Source organism: Protopterus annectens, chromosome 11.part0 (assembly GCF_019279795.1).
Source record: "Protopterus annectens isolate FY-2018-M chromosome 11.part0, PAN1.0, whole genome shotgun sequence".
Classification (NCBI taxonomy): domain Eukaryota; kingdom Metazoa; phylum Chordata; order Ceratodontiformes; family Protopteridae; genus Protopterus; species Protopterus annectens.
The window spans coordinates 1,194,127,008-1,194,149,769 of record NC_056745.1 but is presented as its reverse complement, the minus strand read 5'-3'; the positions used below and the strand labels follow the sequence as shown (position 1 = coordinate 1,194,149,769).

General features: G+C 39.7%; 1 protein-coding gene across 2 annotated transcripts in view; it reads right to left on the bottom strand.

Moving 5' to 3' along the window:
• The window catches only part of BCAP29 (B cell receptor associated protein 29), a 614,367-nt gene extending 597,275 nt beyond the window's left edge, over positions 1 to 17,092 (bottom strand). For both annotated transcript variants that reach the window (XM_044088551.1, XM_044088552.1), the window contains exon 1: positions 16,750 to 17,092. The gene's annotated coding sequence lies outside the window, so the exon portion shown is untranslated. The remainder of the gene's footprint in view (positions 1 to 16,749) is intronic.
• Between the last annotated feature and the right edge of the window lie 5,670 nt (positions 17,093 to 22,762).

Here is a 22,762-nt window from a genome sequence, read left to right as displayed (position 1 = left end):
AATTCTGTATCTCAAAAAGGCTTGAAACTGGTTCAGTATGTTCCACAGCACTGTAATGTCCCTTTCTAGTTTTGTCGGGTATAAAATAATGTCATCCACAAATAAAGCCCGCTTTTCTTGACTACCATACCAATTAATTCTGAGTCCCTTATTTTCTTTGCCAATGGTTCTAAATATAATGTAAATAAAGGGGATAGAGGACACCCCTGCCTGGTTCCTCTACTCAAGCAGAGATTATCAGAGAGGACCTCACCCACTTTAATTTTTGCCTCCTAGCCCTCATACATCAACCTTATAATTATATCAGAGAATGCAAATGCTTCCATTGCTCTGCTCATAAAATCCCAGCTTACTCTGTCAAATGCTTTCGCTTCATCAAGACCCACCACCAACAGTGGTGTTTTTTATATTCTGTTTCCCTCTGGATCATCACTGTTCTGTTAATGTTGACAAATGTTTGCTTCCACTCCATAAAAACACATAAGCAGGTAGTTTTTGTGTTGCGTCACCTTTAGGAGTGGTTATTAGGGTACAGGTGGGTGGAGATAAGTTTAGAAAAATGAAATGGTATAGGAGGTGGAAGGGAATACACAAATTAGCAGAAATCTATCAAACCACGTCTGCGTGCAGGCTTGTGATCATTCATAAAAACAGATGAGATGATAAAGCCACCAAGCAGAAATGTTTCCAAATTAAATGATAAACTGCTGCGGTTAGACTTATCAATGTGCAAATATTAGAAGAAAAAACTTTTACTGTTGGAGCGAATGCTTGGGGCAGAAGCACTCCAAGACTTAAAATTAGTAGCTATATATTTAACAGTGCAGAACTACTCTTTAAAAGTATAAGACAGAAAAGCAACCACAGACCTGCTGTACACTAATGTCACAGAGGTACTGCTGACAAAAAATTACAGTACAGCACTAATTGTATATTATGTGCAGTTGAGTAATATTACTTAAACAAACTAAACACCTTCTTTCTTACTGCAGCTCTTGGCCAACAGTTTAAAAAGAAATGTGTGGGTCTGAGGAACCTTACTGTAAAATATTATCATCACTGTAAAATATTATTAGCAGAGAGCTAAGCTGACAAGACAGATACCATACTACTTATTTGTATTAGTATAAATTCTTGCCAAACAGTTAATACTGTCAGAGTTCTGTTATAACACAGCTAGACAGACTATGTAAAGACCGATGAACACTCAGTCCAAAGATGTCACTAAAGAGTGAAACATACTGTCCAGTTTATATACTCTTTTCAACCAATGTTATTTTTAATGTCCTTGTGCCTTGTTCTTCTTGTTTCTGTCTGTGTCATGAAAATGTCCATGGATTATTTCTAGCCTGGCAGTTTCTTATGTCCTTCTTTGGTTATTTTCTTCTTTACTGTATCTGAAGACTTCACAAAAAGTCTTTCCATGTCATCTTTGCGTCAACTTGAAGTGTCTGTATTTTATTTCATTTATTTCTGCATTTGAAAGCTCAAAGAAAGTAAACTTCCTTTTTTCTATAACAGGATGCCTTTACAGTAAGCCCACAGCTATATGTTATTAATATCTAAGCTGAACATTTACAAGAAATTAACTGTTCTTGCAAAGCAAGCCATATTTTCTTTTACTGCACGCACAGTATAATTTGGGGAAAGCATTTTAATTTATACAATCTCTATCACTTACATCACTTGGTGGAATTTCATAGGGCAGGTGGCTAGACTGTCAGGCAAACTGCTATCTGCACGTAAGACAATGTCTAAGGCTGGCAAAACAGGAGGAACAGCTCAAGGTTGAGGGAAATCCATCTGTACCAAATCATAATACCTCTGCTGGAACTCTGGTATTTCTTTTTGTTCCCACTCCATCACTCTACCAACAGTATCAGAAAAGGACAACTCTTCAGGTGTGGAACTTGTAGAAAAACTTTCCACAGAGTCAGATTCTCCAGTCAGTGGAGTAGGAACTTGAGCAAAGTAGTCAAATTATTGTCCCTTAAACCAAGGATCAAAATCTGAGAGAGAGGGGAAATCAAAATGTTTGCCTTTTTAAATGAAGAGAAAACTCAGAATGTCATAACTAAAATGCTTTAAATAAATCTTTATCAAAACCTAGCCAACCCCCATTGTCTGCCCTAGCTGAAGGGGACAGAGATAAGGAAAAATTACTAAATGTATGCTTCCTTTTCCTAGGAGACCCCTCTGAAAAAGGGCACCTGGAAGAATGGTCCTTTCCCAAGGAATTAAGCTCCTCAGAGCAGCACTGCAAAAGGAAAATCTGTCCACTCCCTCGTCTGGTGCCAACAAGAGTCCCTTGCTTGAAGAGGACAGCCCAATTGCCACAGAGGACATGCCTGCCGCTCAGTCCTTAGAAGCTTCCCAAGTAGCAGCACCACAGGGGCCAAGAGAAACTGATGAGCGGTCTGAGGAACATAATGCCACTCACTGATAGTGGATACAAAAAAGAAGATAAGACAGAAGCCTCCCATTCAGCTTTTCTCTTCTTGCAAAAAGAATATCAAAGGAATTGGGAGCCAGGTCTATCACTCTACCAAAAAAACTGACCAACATGTGAATCGTGGAGCCTTAAAGTTGCTGTCTTCCAGGCTAAAAGGTAGGACTTGAAATTATGAGAGAAACCTGTCAAACAGCGCAACACTAGTCCCAAGCCCCATTTTCTGACAAAAGTTGTTTTTTTTTTTTTTTTAAATAGAAGGTTGTCCCCAATGGGGTACTTATCCGCTCAACTTTGAAAAAAAGCTAGCCAACCATTGATATGTCAAAGCCACAGCAGAGAGCAAGGCTTCAAAGGCAAGAAAGATCTGAGAGTTTGCCCCCCAGCCACTGTCTTTAAAAGTGGTTAGGGCAAACAGAAGGTGCCCTACAGCTTTGGAAGCTGGTCGGTCATCTGATCCTTGGCAGGATACATCCCATATAGCTTAGGCTATTACAACAGCGATCTAATGATGAACATCATCATGTTCCAAAAAAAAAAAAAAGTATCATAAGCAGGAACTGCCTTTTCACATCATCACCATTTCAAGAACTACACAACTAATCACTTGTGAATAGTAATAATCTATGAAAAGACAGACAATGGAATGTATTGACAGTGCTCCAGAACAAGGCTGTAACACCAAAACTGCAAGTGCCCACATGGCTATTCAGTAAATGCATGGCACCTCTTTAATACAAAAACAGTCATGGAAATGCAAACAAATCCAGTAAACAGATCAGTTCTGAAGTACTGCTACCCACATTTTTTTTCATCTGATTAAAATACTGCTATCACCTTTGCTGAAACATAACTAATAGAATATATGAATGAAATGTACCAGAACATAACAGAACACAACATATGAACCAAATTAATTCTGAACCACCCGGTATTTTCATGTGTCAATGCACCTATGTATCTGTGGTAACAAAAAAGAATGCTCATATTCTGAAGATTTCAAAAATGAAAAAGACTAACATCAACACACAACCTGCAGTAGCTAGTCTAATTTCTATCCTGTGCACGCTACATGTAAAACACGAGTGCAATCACTGTGACACCGGTGCACGGGTCTAAAAACAGTACACTTCACACTTCAGATTACTTCAATTCTTTTGAGTCAGTACTGTCTTAGAGGTGGCAGTGTCACATTGGGCAGTAGCACCACAGCCTCAAAGCACTTGGATTCCTAGCTGGATTCTCAGCTAAGCTGCCTTTGTTGTGGAATTTACATGTTTTCTCTCTCTCTCTGTTTTCATGTAGATTTTTTTTCAGGGTCTCCACTTTGCTGACATATTCACTTACATGACAGGAAGTTGAACAGTGATGCTAAATTTCCCCAAGGTGCAGCTGTGGATGAGGTCTCCTTTAATGAACTGGTATTCGGTCAGACTGGTTTTCTGCCTATTTGCTTGCCAGGGTAGGCTAAAGTTGACAAAGCTTACTGTGGCTGCATACTTGCAACAGAATGTTCACCAATATATAGAGTGGACTTCCACCATGTTATTTCCCAAACTATTCATTTAACTTCACTCATCATTACATTAAAGCAATGAAATGTTTTACCTGGAATTACAGCTAAGTAAGTGTAAATAACAAAATACTACTTTTGAATCATTCTTGTCCAGAAGCACATACTCTCAAAACAGCTACCTAAGGCATCATCTTAAAATGAAATTGGGAACCCACTCTCTACAAACCTGGAAACTTCCACAGCAGTGGCATGCAATATCAATTAACATTTACTAAAAGCAACAAGTAGTCACGCAAGTCTGAAGTGGATGATTAGGCTATTTTGGCACACCCAAATGCAAAAAAAAAAAAAAAATGAATATGCATTCCCTCAGAAAAGGAAGATGGCATCCGGATAACACATTACACTTAAAACATGACTTGCCGTGCAAACAAGAGTGGTCCTGTACAAAAAGTTGTCATTAAGACAATGTGACCCAAAGAGCTGTCCTAGAACAAATCTGCACGAGCATCCCTATCACTGATCAAACTCACTTCACTGACACTATAGATGGGAATATTTCCTCTGTGCCACTGGGTCACCTGGCAAAATATTTAACTACAATCTTTAGAGAACACTTTTTTTCCCAACATTTGTTTGTTTGCGTCTTTCGGCTTTTCCCGGTTAGGGGTCGCCACAGCAGAACTCCGGTCCGCTAATGATTGGCAGTTGATTTTTACGTACTGGCTTGCCAGGCCTGACACACAACCTTCAACGAAGGCACGCCCATTCATGCATGTTTCCACGCAGAAGACGCTCTAGCTGAGAATCGAACCGGACAGCGTCTTACTGTGAGGCGACAACGCGTTAAATTATAACATATGACATAGGCATCTGAAATTTAAATACATGGAAAACAAACATTGACACCACTTTAGTTGCAAACATTATACATCACAGACATCACTGAAAGAACTATAGTTGCAAACATTATACATCACTTATAGAGAACACTGTTGTGAAGGAATACAAATTTTTTTTTTGAGATCACTGTGAATCTTCTCTCCAAATTAATGTTTGAAACAGGTGGTATATGGACAATATCACACTGTCCCCTCCCTCCATTTTTTTTGCAATCATTATCAGAGACTTGTTCCTTTTTCTCTTCCCAAACACCACACCATTATCTCTAGCTTTTAGACCAACTACTGCTCTCATACAGCACTTCACTCCCAACCTTATACTACAAGCAAAGGCCCAGCTCACACTATACATACCACTATTATAATCAGAGGTCTGGAGAAAATGCTGTCCAAATCATTGCATAATATCCATCAGATACCAATACAGTGAAGGCTCAGACAACACTACACATATATACACTATTACATTTCTTAGTAAACCTCCTTACTATACCTTAGAAGTACAAGATTAAAATATTTCAGAAAAAAAATGTTGTATACCCAATGTCCATCTACAATCTGGCAGTAAGCATTACAAAACAGTCAAAGTACTTTTTTAATGCATTTAGCTACTTTAAATATGAACAATTCAGACATCAAAAATAAACATACAGCATTTATCATAATAGTTATTTGGCTCAGATTTTTAAAAGATACCAAAAGTATCACTCCACACTGGCTTACTTTATTGGGTTGTAAAGAGGATACTCCCTACTCCTTTGTCTCATTCTCAACATTTTAAAATGGACATGCTTTTTGGAAAGTGATAACAGTTGTCCTTTTTGTCCTTGACTCCCATACATAAAGAGCCATGCATTTTTAATTACTATTGCTTTATTGATTTATTTGATAACTAATGGTCTGAACCCTAAACCCTTTTTGGCCATGATCTTTCCAAATGCAAAATACAAAACAACATTAATATTACACGGGATCTAGAGTGATATAATCATTTTATATTACTTCAGATCCACTGTAACACTAATGCAAAGTAAAAGACAACAGTAACAACACTAATGCAAAGTAAAAGACAACAGTAACAACACAATCAAGTATATGAACAAGTAGAATTTACTTACCCATGATAATAAATAAGATCAATCAGGTGCAAAAACATGTATGGTAACAGATAAAACAACATACAGGCTGTTAGGTTACAGCCAATTCTTACATAAATGCTATAGTAAGAAACTCTAAAGTCAAGTAAATGTAACCATTTTCTCTGAACATGTGTTCTTTTATTTTACCTTGGAAAATAGGCAGTTTGGAAGAGTATGAATCTCATGTAGAATTTGATTCCAGCATGCAGCAGACAGAGATTTTGGAGAACACTTTCTCTCCTGCTACAAGACCAAACATAGGCCTCATGAAGGTTATATGGCATATTTGGGAAAATAAATTTCAATTAATCTGAAAGTTAGAAGACTACTAAAGTCATTCTACCACTGACTGGTAACCAATTCACATTGTGTAAAAAATTTGCTGGCATCTCCTGGTACCTGCCAAAAGGTGAAACATCAAATCTTATTTATAGTTGTTTGTAAAAATGGGTCTTATGGCATGAGTGACAAAACACCATGGATAAAACATACTCAAGCTTTAGCTAAGCAGGATGACCCAGGGCTTTGCTGGCTTTTGAGTGCGAGCACACAACTGTTACCAAACCCCTATGGATCATCTGCCTGAAAGATCATCATAGCAGACTTCTCTGCATCAGTAGTTAATTTTTTGTAGTGTAACCATTGCTACGCAGAGAAGATGTCACACTGGTAGTAGTTCTTCATCAGCATACAAGGTAAAATTTAGGATGGGGGGTCACTAGGAAGATCACTAAAGACAGAGAAGGCAACTGGCTTTCAACAGAGCCCTGCAGATCTCAGTTTCCAAAAATTCAATGTGGTAGTTTTGTGGATAACTTGCAATGTATGTCCTGGTAAATAACTGTGGAATCAGTTCATAACGCCATTCCAAACCTTAAATATTATAAGATATTACACCATCAAACAGTGACCAATACTTTGAATGTAAGTGTCGTATCTAGAAAGATGATCCTATCAAATGCCACTTGTCCTGTCTATGTTGTTAACATGAAGTTAGTAGTGCTACAGACAGTGGTCAGCATGTTAAAACCTGTCTGGAGGCTATGGTTAAATAGAGATTCTATCGAACCAGACAGGTCATGTTCTATGCTACTCAGGGGCATACTGGGATATTATATGAGCCCACTGAAGAAGTGTTCTTGACCTTAGAGAACTCGGTGAGGACCTGCTCCATAGTGAAAGTTGGTGGAGAAACACTGGAAGGTATTTCCTGGGGTGGGCTGAGGGTGATAAGGGGAGTTGAGCTGGAGCTAAATTTGTCAACCAGCAGATTTGCTATATCATCTGGCTTCTTAAAGTTAGTTCCATTCACCATTAATATGGCACAATGTTGGATATTTCCTTTAAGGTTGTGGATACAACTGAAAAAAACCTTATGATTGTCCCTAGCTGTAAAGGCTATTTTACTGTTTAGATCTGAAGTTTAAGCTGTTCACTTTTTTAAAAATTGTGTTAAATTTTCTACTGTGAGAACTCAGCAGCAGCAACTCCCATTTTTCACGGAGTCGAGATGCTGCATCAAATTACTGTACTTCTCCCTATTCAGAGAGTCTTCTATCTTCTCCAACAGTTATGTTTACGTGTTGTCTCTGGTCTTCTCTCAAACAAGCCATCCAGCTCTTGGTTGGACATCCTCATCTCCTCAAATCATCTTTTCAACTCTCACAAACAGGCTTTTGAAAACTGCCCTCTACTTTCCAGCACACACAACCACACCAACGCAGTCTGTTCTCTTTGATTTCCCTATAAATGGGAATACCCTAGATTCTGCAAAATCTCCGAGTCTATCTTTATCCTCCTCATTCAGACTTTCTTTTCCCCAGCTACACCTCCCAGATACCGGAAGCTGTTAACCTGTTCCACTGTTTTCCCTTCCATCTCAGTTTTAAGGTTCTTCTGATTTCCCCATTTGCTACCACAACCACTGTCTTGTATGTACCAATTTTGATCCCATTGCCTGCAATATTGCATTCCAGTCTCCTACTATTTGCTATAGTACCTGTTCACAGTCTGCCTATAATGCCACATTGACTGCAGATAGCAGCTTTGTTGATCTGTCCCCTCTGATCTATTTGCAAATGTAGTCCATTATCAGTATGGGTTAACAGCAGAGGCCTGATGCACACCCACTCCCACTGAGAACCACATCACAAATCTGAACACTATTTTAGTACTGGGTTCCTGAACACAGACTGAGCTAATTCTATCAAAGTTTCCAGGACTTTGAATTATCACAGGACTTGCCACATCAGCTGTTTTGGGACCTTGTCAGATGTCTTCTCCAAGACAAAGAACACCAAGTTGGACTCTTCTCTCATCTCCAACTTCTTTTCCACTACAAACTTTGCATCAGTTGTAGTCCAACCTGGTCTAAATCCAAATTGTTCCTCTCTCATCTTACTTTCAACTGCTCTGTGTATATGATTATTAACCACCTTCTCCAGAACTTTCATGCAATGAGATGAGTTTGATACCACTGTACTGCAAATATCTCATTTGCTCTTGTACAAATGGCACTAAAATGCTTATTCTTTGGTCATCTGCGACACTCATCTTTCTCTCATATAGTTGGATTTATGTAAGTGTTAGAAAGGTTACTAATCTTTTGTAATTTACTATTTTTCCTGTCATGGTGTTTTGCATTACGTGATCTTAAAATTGAATTTAAAGGTTCAAACTACTGCGATACAAAAAGTCTTTTACACTAAAACTACAGTTCTTATTAATAGAAAATCAAACCCAAATGTATTATTTCTGGATGTTTTGAAGGCTTTGCTGTTACAGTGTTTAGAAAGCTTTACAACACCGTCTATGTTAATTTTTTACGCATGCACAAATTCACATGATAAGCAGCTGGCTACTGTGAGAGAAATGTATAATAAATTTAAAAAAGAAGAGACAGAAATGGTGTAAAATGGTTAAATGTGGAGTATGATACCCAGATGGGCAGAGAGGGTTGGACATTGGTTTGGGGATATAAAGCTTACAGATAAATTAAGTCGCTACAAAGGCATACGTCATGTGATTCTAAACAGATGTGCGATTATTGTCTCAGAACAAGACTATGTTATCCAACACCTTTTAAGAGACAAAGACAGAATATATATGAGGTTTGTCAGATCATCAGATGTAATCAGACTAAAAAGATAAATTTTGGTGAAGCTGAACATGGAAAGATGTTTACTCGGGCTTTAGAAAACTGTTTTTTCAAGTTCTGAAGGAGCCACAAGAAGAGGAAACTTCCCTACTTTGTCCTAGCACTTCCTCTATCCAAGAAGGCAAGACGGTGACAGTGTGTGTGACTGCAAGATGTTTAAGCAAAGTGCACTTGGCAGAAAAAGTAGTTGGAAATATAAATAAGGATCGCCTGGATAAATCTGATTAAACTAATTTAAAAGCTGGAGATGGACAGGAAGTACAAGATAACAGACATACTGGTAACAGAGACTTAAGCAGATAGATTGGAAACAGAAAAATTGTCAATGTTATATATGGAGGATCTGGCAGAGAAGACTCTGCAGTGTCATGGAGTGATATGGCAGAAACATTTTTCCCCAAGAAATAAGGAGGATACTGGACTGAACGTGCTGCATGAAATAAGTGATGTCCTTCCAGAAAATAGTAGAAAAACTTATGCACATACTGCAGGGACTGCTAGAAAGTGGCAAAAGACTGTAAAGCAGGTTATTAAAGGTTTACTAAGACCAGTGGTGAGAATTTCATGAAAAAAGGTAATGTGATTAATAGATATACACATGAGGCAAAATAATCATACCACTGGGCTTTAAAAGCAAGATCTTTTACAAATCTGGGAAAAGAATAATTTTGTGACATTATTTTTGAGACTGCAGGATTAATGCACAGATTTATTTTTTTAAATGTTTGAGTACAAGAGAGACATTTATCCCTGAAATAAATTGATCTGGCCTACAAACTCAGCTATAGTTACCAAACAGGTGCCTAATGTCTTTGCAGTGAATGAGACATGGTTTAAAATGGCGGAGAGCACTCTGGCTGTGCAGGGCTATAATGTCTTCTGCACATTTGGACCAGCTACTGTGTTGGATGGGAAAAAAGGTAGATGTGTCTCAGCCTTCTAGAAAAGGCTCACATCAAGGCTAGAAAAAGCAACATGATGCATTAGAACTTCTAGCTTCATAACAAATCAGAAAGGTCCCATACCATATATTACCTAGCTACAGAACTCCCTGAATGACCCAAGGAAGCCATAACATCTATCTACTGTAATTGTAATCACTTAGCTTTAAGCCCAACATACCACTTTCCAAGGTGATCTAACTATCTAGCTACAGACTGCGAAACCTACACCACCACTAGTGCACAAGCACAGAGATTCCTGGACTTTGTCTATGCAAATGTCCCAGTAGCTGGTCTAATGTGCAGAAGGCATTATAGCCCTTCACAGCCAGAGTGCTCTCTGCGATTTTAATCATCTCTTACTCGTTGCGAAGACATCATGAACCTGTTCGGTAACTATAGCCCAGTTTGTAGGCCGCATCAAAAAACACAGGACAGAAACACAGATGGCAGAGACCACAAGATGCCCTTAACATCCAAGACTGGCTCCAGCAACACTACAGAAAGTCCCAAGGTGGTAGGAGAATGGCTGGCAGACCCAGAAAGGATGTGGGGCACTGGGGGTCAGGCTGGTAAAAATAAGGTCCAAGGGGACCAAAAAAAAAAAAAAAGTAATTCTCAGAATGATACAGCCCTCATCACTGAACCAAACAAACAACTCAGGAGCTTTATAAAATCCCACAAAGCCAGGTTTGAGGCTGAAATAGCCTCCTAAACCAAAGACAAAGACAATCACAAGGCCTTGTTTATAATCTTAGAACAAGGCAGCAATACACTCGGCTGATTGCGAATGATGTTACCTACGCCGAGCCTGAAGATATAGTGAACCTACTGACAAATTCATCCCAAACTTTATCCCTCTCTCACCTCCATCTATCCCACAAGATATACTTGTAACTGACTCACCTCCAGCTACCACACAAGACCAAATCCTAAAAGAAATATCAAAAGCTAAAAATACTGCATCAACAGATCCCGACAATATCCTGAATGCATCTTAAATAGCATGCAGCATGCTTTAGCCTTCCCCCTAACTACACTGTTCAAAATCAACCTCCATACAGATTTTTTACCAAGCCAATGGGGGGCAGCTACAGTTATTCTACTGCATAAAAAAGGATGCTCCATAGACACAAACTACAGATCCCCATGTCTGACCAGCCTCGTACATAACGCCATGGAAAGACATAGCATGGAACTAATCAATAAGGACACAGAGAACTACCAAACACTTGAGCCATCTCAGTCTGGATTTGTCAAGGGCAGGCCATGCTTACTTAACCTGGTGGATTTCTTTGAAAAGGTCACCAAAACAATGGATGAAGGTAATAAGGTACACACTGCATACCTCAATCTGGTCAAAGCTTTTAACACAGTTTCCCATTCAGGCAAACTGGGAATAAACCCGTTTCACCAACTGAACTGCCAACTAGATCACAGACAGGACATAGGAGATCAAAATAAGGGAAATTTTCACACAGAGAGCAGTCACCATTGGAGTCTCCCAGGTTTCAGTGCTGGGACCTTTCCTGTTTGGCATCTGCTACTTCTTTGAAGTAAAAGCCAATACCAAAGTGCTCTGGCTGACTATGCAAATGATTGCAAGCTAAGATCAGTCACTGAATTCCAAAATGACAATGATCCTGCATTAAGGTTTGTACCAAACAACCCTCTGCTGCCAGAATCATGGGCAAACCAAATGCTAAAAAATGCATTATTGTATCCTTTGGAAAGTCATCTACCCTGAAGAACTACTACACTGACAATATGCACCTCAGAGTTGACCCACTTGTTCTGGATTTGGGAACTTATGTGGACAGTGATCTAACTTTCAACCAGCATGTGTCCACTGTGATAAGAAAGTACTTCTATATTTTACAGCTTATAAACAAAAGGAGTGTGTCTTTATCCAAAGATGTCATTATTCCTCATTACTCAGCCCTCATTAGGCCAGTCACCGAGTATAATGCCGCCCCTGGCATGTATCTGTACTGGAACACTCATACAGATACATTGCTAAAAGGGTACAAGCCTAAACAATATGTTCTACATAATGTACCTAATCACCCCTCACTTATACCCAGCCTAGAAACTACAACTAATCTCCCCCCTACCTCTCACCCTTAGCAACTACCCTTCCTTCAAATTAAAAAAAAAAAGTGTACAACTACATATTTGAATGTAACTTATATTGACTCTTTCTATTGCTATTTTTCAACTTGTTTATGTGAAGGTGCAATATGATATTTCTACATGTCTATTTTGTTATGTAAGTTGTGATACAGAACTTCACTGCTTAATCAAAATGAACATTATAATACTTTATGTAACTTGCTATGTGGAGCTTTTCTCCCCGGGCCTCCACTGAAAATGGGCTCTCGAGCCCAGTGGACCTCCTCGGTCACCAAACTGGAATAAATAAATAAATAATACATGGTCCAACTCAATACCATCTCACTATACTCAGTATTCTACAGACTGCTAAGAGGTGACATGTATCTGGCATATAAGACACTCTCTGACCCAAAACCAGTGGATTTACTGCACATCAGCAAGTCAAATGGCATCAGAACTACTTGGTCCAGGGATCTAAACCTCTTCTGTTTACCTCACAGAGAATATCACTGTAAAACAAAGCTCACCCTTGTCCATATTTAAGCACAACTTATATCTATGGATGGCTAATAGAAAATGTACCTCAGGACTGCCCTATGCACTACTAAGGTGATAGAGGCAGCCCCTAAATGCTTTATCCCATGCATGGTTCACCTCAAATTCTCTATGGTATAAGTCCAGTTATTCTCAGTTGGGGTAATATATAATTATTGACCATAGGAGGGGTAAGGCCAATCTAACACCAACTGGAATAGGTTAATTCAAGCACCAAAAAGGAAACTGACTAGACTTAAAATGGCCCACACAAGGCAGCTAGCCTAATACCTATGAACTTATAATTATGAATAACACAGCAAACTGCACACCTGACTGGGTCAATGTGAGTTGGGAGTGGGCTGTGGCAGACCTTTGATAATTAAAATCATTATGATGATGCAATAGGCATCCAGGATAAGGAGATATCCAGTGATTACACGCTTTGATGCAAAAGCGGCCTTTGACATGGTGGAGTGGTACTATTTAGGAAAAGCATCAAGGACATTTGTTTTCCCTTAGGAGTTTTTTAAAATTATTTGCAATATATGAAAATACTGATCAACTAAAAAGAGCTGAACAGCTTTCTTGGACCTTTCAGTTAACATAACTGCATGTCAAGGCTGCATGCAGTCCCCATTATTACTTTCTATAATCCCTAGTCATAGTAGATCAAAGGACCAAACTAAAGGGGTGTAAATAATAGACTGACGAGTATCCTCTTTCTTCCACAGTATATTTTAGTGTTATTTAGATAACCCAGAAAATGACCTCCTCGTATCTAAACTATTAAGCACATTCGGAAAATATACCGGACAAAAAATTAAAAGGAGATTAATCTACATAAATAAGAAGCATTTGAAAATGTCTTATGGCGTTTCCATATTTACATATTTTAAATAATTTGAAATTAAAAGTAGGATTCAAGAAATGGAAACTGATGCTGCTCAGCAAAGACCAGAAACAGCAGGGAATACAGACGTCTTTATTTTTTTACATATTCAGTCCTTCCCATTAAACCTACCTGATAAACTTTTTAAGAGTTTTCCTGAACTGCAATTTATATGGAGAGGACAGAAAGGCAAGGTGGCACTGAAAAGTCAATGGCAAGGAACAAACAGTGGAACGTCTTTGGCTCAGTGGCAGGCAAAATTACTAAAGTGTCATGCAACAGTATTAAATGGAAAGTAAAGATGCAAGATAGAAGAATGTGCTCTCACTGAAAGGGCATAATCAGCTGAAAATAGGAAGAGTATCCTGCATGTATACAGCAGATATGTCAAAGGTCTCCCCAACTGCACAATATTTTCTGTTCAAGCGGGACTGTTCAAAGGAGTGGAAGTACGATTCCAACCAAAGAAGATCTGCAAAAAAGACTTGCGGTGGATCAGACACAAATGATACAGAACAAACACTAAAATTGAAATAGTGGGACTAACTGCTGAGAACAGGGATTTATTTAGAACAAATTAAGCAGTTAACAGGATAACAGCGAATAAAGCAAGTTACTGAGACCCGCTGTGGTAGCGTTGTCGCCTCACAGTAAGACGCTGTCCGGTTCGATTCTCAGCTAGAACGTCTTCTCCGTGGAGACATGCGTGAATGGGCGTACTTTCGTTGAAGGTTGTGCGTCAGGCCTGGCAAGCCGGTACGTAAAAATCAACTGCCAATCATTAGCGGACCTGAGTTCCGCTGTGGTGACCCCTAACCGTGAAAAGCCGAAAGACACAAACTTAGCATTTTAAATGAAGTACACATTAACAGAAAGCATAAATAGACAGTGAAGTGGTTAGTTCACTTCCCTGTAGCTTAGATTATGAAAAGAACTCTCCCAGCAGGGCAATAATTCTATGCACAGCTCAGAGGGTTTCAAGGTTAGTAAAGGAATATATACATACATATATATATACGCACATACATACAAACATAAAATGTAATCTGGCAGTGCCTCCATAATTACTTTTAAGCACCTAACAAACTATGACCTGTTTCAAACTGCAGATGTGATGTGTTTCATATACCAAGAACAGAACAGAGGCACACAAGGAGATAATAGTATTTGTGATTACAAGATGCAGCCTAACCCAGCTCTGTTTCTGGTAGATTACAGGACAGAATTATGGAAAAGATCCAATTGGGATGCAATGTCTTTACTCATGCTAGTAGCAAAAAAGTAACTACAAGAGAATGGAAGTCATGGACTATACAAATACTTATCAAGTTTAACATCAACATGTCATCACTCTTAGACAATGAATGACAACAAATAAAACCAGGCAGATGTACATTAATACATGGTTTCTATAGTTATGAGTATGTGCATGCTATTAAGAAACACAAATATGCAGGAAAGGAATTAAAAGTTCGTAGAGTAGAAGTGACAGAATTGCATTTATGAAATGTATGTAGAAGGGATGGTACTCAATTTCTTTTCATTTTGTTTTCGTAGTATACACACCCATGTCCCTTCCTCCTCCTCCATTAAAAGTACACATCAGTAGGATTAACTTGAAAGCCCTGGTGCTCGGCTGACCTGAGAGAAAGTTAGGAAGTTTACAGTCTGTATGACAACTGTTATATGTGAACAAAATACAATTCTGTACTGTTGACTGAATGATATTTTTACTATATTCCTGTTTATTTTCTGGCAGCTGCCGCAGAGGACTAAGGATATGCGCTATTAATGAACTTCTTGCTGTGGTCCAGAGTTTGATTCCGTCAGTAACCATTTGCCTGTATACCTCAGAGATAATCACTTAACCAGACAGTGCTCCCAGGCTGTCTATTTATTTAAAACAGTGCTCTACCCCAGTTAACAAATAAGGAAATATAAATAAATTACTTTTTGTAATTTCAATGTACTTGTTGTATTTTACAAGGACCTTTAATGAATAAAAGTTTACATTGTTTTATTTAATAAGTCCTGATTATATTACTATCTTACTTTATTCCAATGGTGTAGCTAGGGATACTCCGTGTACTTAAATAAGTATATTTTTTCTGAGTGTCTCTTGGAAGCTTTACTTCTCAAAAACAAAAGCATGTACAGGGGCATTAAATATGGGGTCGAGTACATTTTCAAATTATGGGAAGGTAGAGAGTGGCAGCAACATTAGGCCCGAGTACAAAATATACATTTCTGGTTAACCCCTGCCCGAATCTAGTACATTTTTTTCAAACTGTTTTATCACTGCGCAAAGATCATCAAGCAATAAGGCAAAACACTTGAACCCTAGAAGTAGTTACTGCTTAATACTAGCAGGATTCTAGTCCCCACTCTAAGTGTTCGTAACAAAAATCTGTATCTCCCAATATATTTTCTGAGCAGATTGCAGACCACAAATTCATCAGGACTTCTGAGGCTCTCTAGAGCTGGAAGTCACCAAGGGTGTCATTAGTTCTAGCAGCAGAAAGAATGGTGCAGATCTAGCACATGCACGCAGCGTCCTTCCTAACAGGCCCACAAATAAAACACTTGATACGTTCCTATTTCAAGCCTACCCTGGACTAATCCTAGCTACTGCTTGGAAACATTTTCTTTTTCAACTTTGTTTACTTCAGATCGTATACTGCCGTTAATCCCCGGTACACATGTAACACTCCACAATATGCGTTGTTTCTTTAAACTTTTTTTTCAGTACCAGGAAGAACCAGTACAATTCCAACTATGTTCCTCTAGCTTTCCATATTTTTAAATAATTATGTATTTACAATGTGGGAAGGCTTTTTAGGCCTCGCTTAAGTCAAGGCATGAAATAACTTAGTACTCAGTAAACTAAACACATGTGAATAATTCCTTCTAAATTAATTTCAGGGCAACAGCACATCTACCAGTACAGAGCTACAATACAACGACTACCTCTGAACAGAAAAATAAAAACATGCTTGCTATAAATAACATGACCGTGGGGCTGAACACTTCTACTTCATGATTTTACAGAATCTACGTAGAATGACAGGAACCATTAGCTGCTACACTGACGTAAAATAACTTACCTGTCAGTTTTCAGAGTTCGAAGTTGAGAACCGGAAGTGTGAAAAGTAATCCAATGAGAAACTGTTACTGCTCTTATTAAATTAAAAAAAAAAACGGTACTAGGTATTAACAATAGAAAACGTTAATCCGTTTACGGCTGTATGTATTAAGGTAATAGGGACCTACAAAACACCCAAAAAAGAAGGGCTAAACACGCCCACCCTAGCCTCTGGGCACCCTTAAAATATGACGTTTCTTTGTCTGCCACCTTACGGTGGCTACACAGTATGCCCCACTGGAATTTCTTAGCAGCTGTCACATCTCAGGATTATTACAGAAACTGCAGCAGACTGTGTTCTGTAGCTTAGCTACAAACTGTTTCAAAGGCAACACAAAGTAAACCGCTGCGATAACGTGCCGAATGCAAAGTATTATAAATTGGGTGACCAAAAAAGGAAATCAGACAGCGTGGATAAACCCAAAGACAGGGAGAATATGCAAACCAGCTGCTGTTAGTTGTTCCAAAAATGTAAAATCATGCCCATAGCCGGCTTTAGCCACCAGCGAACTAGAGTTACCACCTGTCCCTCTTTGCGAGGGACAGTCCCACTTTGGGGAGTTGTGTCCTGCGAAAAAAAACTAAAAAAATGGCAAATGTCCTGAGATTTTAAGGCAAAATATATTTCTTACATTTTCTTTAATAGTTGCATGAAAGAGTTATTTTGCATCTGGAACACATAAATATTATATGAAATAGCATAAGCAACTCAAATGCAACAAAAATAAGCTTTTATTTTGGCAAAAAAGTGAAGTTTAGTCCTTTGCACTGGCTGTGGGTATGTTTTGTCCTGCAAAATCTCATGTTTCTAAAAAAAATGTCCCACTTTGGGCATTTGAAAAGGTGGCAACCCTACAGCGAACCCTGCGCTCGCTGGGGCCCAACCACAACAGGTTATCTTATTTGGACCAACTCTTGACTTAACCAACAAATAGGGTTGCCACCTTTTCAAATGTCCAAAGTGGGACATTTTTGGTACAAACGTCAGATTTTGCATGGCGAAACATACCCACGGCCAGTACTAAGGACAGAACTTCACATTTTTGCCTAAATAAAAGCTTATTTTTGTAGCATTTTAGTTCCTTGTTCTATTTCTTATAACATTTAGGTGTTTCAGATACGGAATAACTGTTTTATGCAACTATTACATAAAATATAGGAAATAATTTAGTCCTAAAATCTCAGGATATTTGCCATTTTTTCAATTTTTTTGCAGGACACAACTGCCCAAAGAGGGACTGTCCCTCGCAAAGTGGTACAGGTGGTAACCCTACCAACAAAAGCTAGTACAGCAATTGTGTGTGCTTAATAAAGCATGTATGTTGTTCTTCTTTTGGTTTTTCCCGGTTAGGGGTCGCCACAGCGGAACTCCGGTCCGCTAATGATTGACAGTAGATTTTTACAGTGCCAGCCCGACGCCCAACCTTCAACGAAGGCACGCCCATTCACGCATATCTTTCGAACTCCACTTAATAAAGCATGTAGGTTTGTTTGTGTCTTTCGGCTTTTCCCGGTTAGGGGTCGCCACAGCGGAACTCCGGTCCGCTAATGATTGGTAGCTGATTTTTACGTACCGGCTTGCCAGGCCTGACACACAACCTTCAACGAAGGTACGCCCATTCACACATGTCTCCACGCAGAAGATGCTCTAGCTGAGAATCGAACCAGACAGCGTCTTACTATGAGGCGACAACGCTACCGCAGCACCACCATAACTCTTATTTATATTCCTTTAAAATTTGAAGATATCTCTGGTTATAATAGTGTTTTATCAAGTAACAGGCTTCACAATTCCATTAAATATTTTACCATTGACATAATGCCCCTGGCTTAGGTAAACCCTGCTGGAGGACATTCTGTCCACAAAAACTAACATAGCCAGCTTTAGGTACATAGGTGTGTACTAGACTAATGGCCCTGGAGCCTTCACAAGCCTAGCCCATAGAAGTGCCCTGGCATCATGCCACCTGACGTTAGTTCCCAGTGCCTCTGTCAAGTAGAGCCGCTGGAGTGATCCCTGGGGTGAACTTTCTATTACCTATCCACTCATCAAGATTTCTCTTGAAGAGGGACAGTGAGGTGCTCTGCTTGACATGTATGGGAAGTCTGTTCCAGAGCATGGACAGTCTCTGGGTGAGGAACCTGTCCCTCCTGCATGTTCTGTTCATTGTGGTAATGATGTTGAGGTCTCTGGAGCGTGTGGTGCAGAGGGATTGGGATTTCTTTAGATGTAACATTTCTAACAGAGCTGGGTCAGACATGGCTTTGCAAGTCAAGCAGAGATCGCCTCTAAGTAGGCGGCATGAGACAGACAATAGCTGGAGTCTTTTGAGTCTGTCCGTGTAGGACATGTGTTTAATGCGTAGGATACTCTTCGCGTGGTACTTATGTGGCCTCTCCAGCTCTTGCAAATGTCTAGTGATGTACATGCCAAATGGAGCATTATACTCAACGATTGGTCTGAAGAGGGAAGAGTAGAGAGACAATGACCTCTTTCTACCTGGATGCAAAACCCTTGGTAATGAGGTGTGCCACATAGAAGGACTTTCTGACCACAGTGGCAATGTGCTGGTCGAAGGAGAGGTTGCTGTCAACCTGCATCCCCAGATCTCTTATAACACCTTCAGTGTTCAGTGGTCTCCCATCGATGTGGTAATTAGTGGGAACTGAGTTTTTACCAAAGGGGATTTGGCGTTAGGCTTAAGGCCATGGTTTCAACACCAGTCATTGGTCTCAGTGAGGCCTTTACGTAGGATGTCTGCATCACTTGGGGAGTTAATAATGGTTCCCAGCTTGCAGTTGTCTGCGAATTTGGTCAGCCAGAGTCCCTTTGTGTTGGCCTGGACTTCTGAGAAGTAGATGCCAAACAGGAGAGGACCCAGGACCAATCCCTGTGGGACTCCACTCATGACTGGTCGGCAGACTGACTTGGAGTCCGCTACTTTCCCACTGTGTGTTCTATCTGTGAGCCAATTTGCAACCCACTTAGTGATATAGGGGTTGACGCCTAGTTTGGTGAGTTTATCAATAATTCCCGATTGAGGAATGGTATCAAAGGCCTTGGCCAGACCAAGGTTGGCTGTATGCACTGCCTTACCTTCATCCACAGCCTTAGTGACTGACTCAAAGAAGTCAACCAGGTTGAGCAGGCATGATCTCCCTTTCACAAAGCCAAATTGCGTGGGGTCTAGAGTTTGAAGATTTCCTATATCTTTGTTAATCAGGTCCATGATGATGCGCTCCATAGCTTTACATATCAGACTCATCAGGCTAATGGGGTGATAATCCCAGGGTCTGTAGTCGCTCCACTTTTATAGAGAGGGATGACTGTAGAAGTGCGCCATTCAGAAGGGACAAAGCCTGAGGTGAGGCTGTGACCAAATAGAGCACACACATGTAGTTCCAGTTCACTTTGTAGTTCATGTAGAACACAGCCAGGGATATTATCACGTCCCATGGAAGCTGTATTCTTGGCCTTAGACAATGCAGTTTTAACCTGTCCTGCAGTAATGCTGGGTGCCTGGCATTCTTCTGGTATTGTGATTGGTCCTTTAGAGGGGGAGAGAGGAATAAAGTTGGCCTAAATATGTCGGCTAGTATGTTGGCAATATCTATTGGCTCAGTATAGGAGGTACCATTGTGCAGTAACTCAGAGCAAATCTGGGTATCGCCATGGAGGTTCTTGATATACAGAAGGCTTTGTGATTGTTTTTAGTGTCTGCCACAATTCTGCCTTCATAGCTGGCTTTGGAGGATTTGATGAGGGATCTCAACTTTTTGTTGAGGCTAATAAGGGAGTTTTTCCAGTCTTGGGACTTCACCTTTTTCTGCAACAGTTTCTTCCTTCTGCTGTAGAATTGATTAATGGCAGAGGACCATCAGATTGGCTTCCCTTTTTTGGGAGGAGAGCATCTTGGTTCTGTTGGGTATGGCTAGTTCCATGCATTTATGTACGTTTGTACAGTGCATTGGTGTATGATTCAGCAGTCATGCAGCTATTTTCCATTGGCATGGATGCCATGAAGTTAGCCACCTCTGTTTTTAGGAGCCCAAAGTCAGCTTTGGAGAAGTTTTTCAAGGTGGTTATATTTGCAGGGGGTGTGGGTGAGATGTGGATTTCCATGTTGATTAGTTTATGGTCGGATCTGACCAAGGAGGGATTGACTATTGGAGTAGAGCAATGGTCACCCATGTTAGTAATAACCAGGTCAAGGATGTTGCTTCCATTAGTGGGGGTCAGAATGAGCTGGTCCAGGGCATTGGAACTGATGAATTCCAGGAAGCGGGCCAGTGTATTGGTGCTTGAGTAGTTTTCCCAGTTGATGGAGGGATAGTTGAAGTCTCCTAGTATGAGTGTTGGGTTGGACCTTGATAAATTCCAGGGTGCTTAGGAATATGGAGTGAGAGTCTATGGACATGGTTGGGGACCTATAGCAGGCTATGACCTGGATCACCATCTTACACAATGTTAGTTGTACCTGAAGTATCTCAGATGCATTTTGCTGGGCTACTAGTCTGGATGTGTGCATATCCTTTATGAATATGGAGACGCCACCACTTTGGAGCTTCAGTCCATGTTTCAGGGCCGAAAGTTGTGGAATGAGTTATAGCCTGATAGCACAGGTGTGCTTTCTACCACTTTAAACCAGGTCTCTTTTACAGCACAAATGTCGATGTTCTCCATTTTGAGGAGTGCTTTGAGTGAGTGCATCTTGAGATTTAGACTTCTAGCATTGAGCAGCATGACCCTCAGATTACATTTATTTATAGCTGTTATGATGGTAATTTGGTCTTTGGAACACTGCCTAAAAAAGGAACTATAGGTGTGGCAAGAACCTTAGCCAGTATCCGGAAACCCAGGGGTGACAGATGCAGGCCGTCTCTGGTAAAGCATTGAGATCTGTCAATCATGTCATCCCAGGCAGACAGATATGCAATACCGATGGTGCAGGACAGTCTCTTAATCACCCTTGACTGTGTTGGGCTCCACAAATGCTGCTGCTGGTTCAGAAAAAATGAGAAAATAATTTAATTTCCTGATTACTCTCTTTAACCTGAACACAGCTGTGATATGACTGTTAGGATAAAGTAGATAATGGACATAAGCAGGGTAAGCACTAGAGAGGTCAGCAGGTCAGAGTGACTGATCTCAGTGCAAACCTTAGATTTTGAGAAGAGCTGCTGCTTCCGATCTTCTGGGATTTTTTTTTCTTTCGGGTAGTTCTATAAATACTAGCAGAACACCAGATATTATAACTCTCAAGTTCTTTGCAGAAAAATTCAGCGCAATGTCAAAAATAATAGCAAAAATAAAGGCTCAAAATTATGAACACATTTTAAATATTACAGTAATTCACTTCAAAGTTAATAGAATGACATATTTTGCATCAACATGCATTTTTGGACAATAAGAAGTATAAAACTCTGATGCCTGGATTTATTGTCTGTCTGTTAATCCTGAATGATTAACCAGCAAATCAAACTTTTTATGAAGGATAGAGCAAAATTACGAGGCAACATCAAGGAGTGACAGATTTGCATTACTCCTCAATGAAGTAAATAAAACTGACTTACTCCTGCTGCTGTTTGATGACTGCTAAAGAGCAGTCACCTATCTAGTGTGGCAGTACCAGTGTTGCATAATGTTTTACTATTTGCTGAAATAAGTACAAAATTAGTATTGCTATGGCTTATGAGTGTGTGTAAAAAACATTGCTGATTTTTATCTGTTTACACTCCCAATAATGTCAGGATGCATACATTATTCTTTTGGGTTTCAGTAGAAATGCAGCTAAATAGTAATTATATTTCAAATGTAAGGTATAAAATATATCATGGAACATTCACGGCATTGAGAAGTAGCAGTCAGATGAAAGTTTAGAAGATTTGCAGTTTGTAAAGATAACAACTGAATCCGCATTTACGTTCCTATGAAAAGGACAGCTATTTGGATGCCTGGCATCTAAAACTTGCAT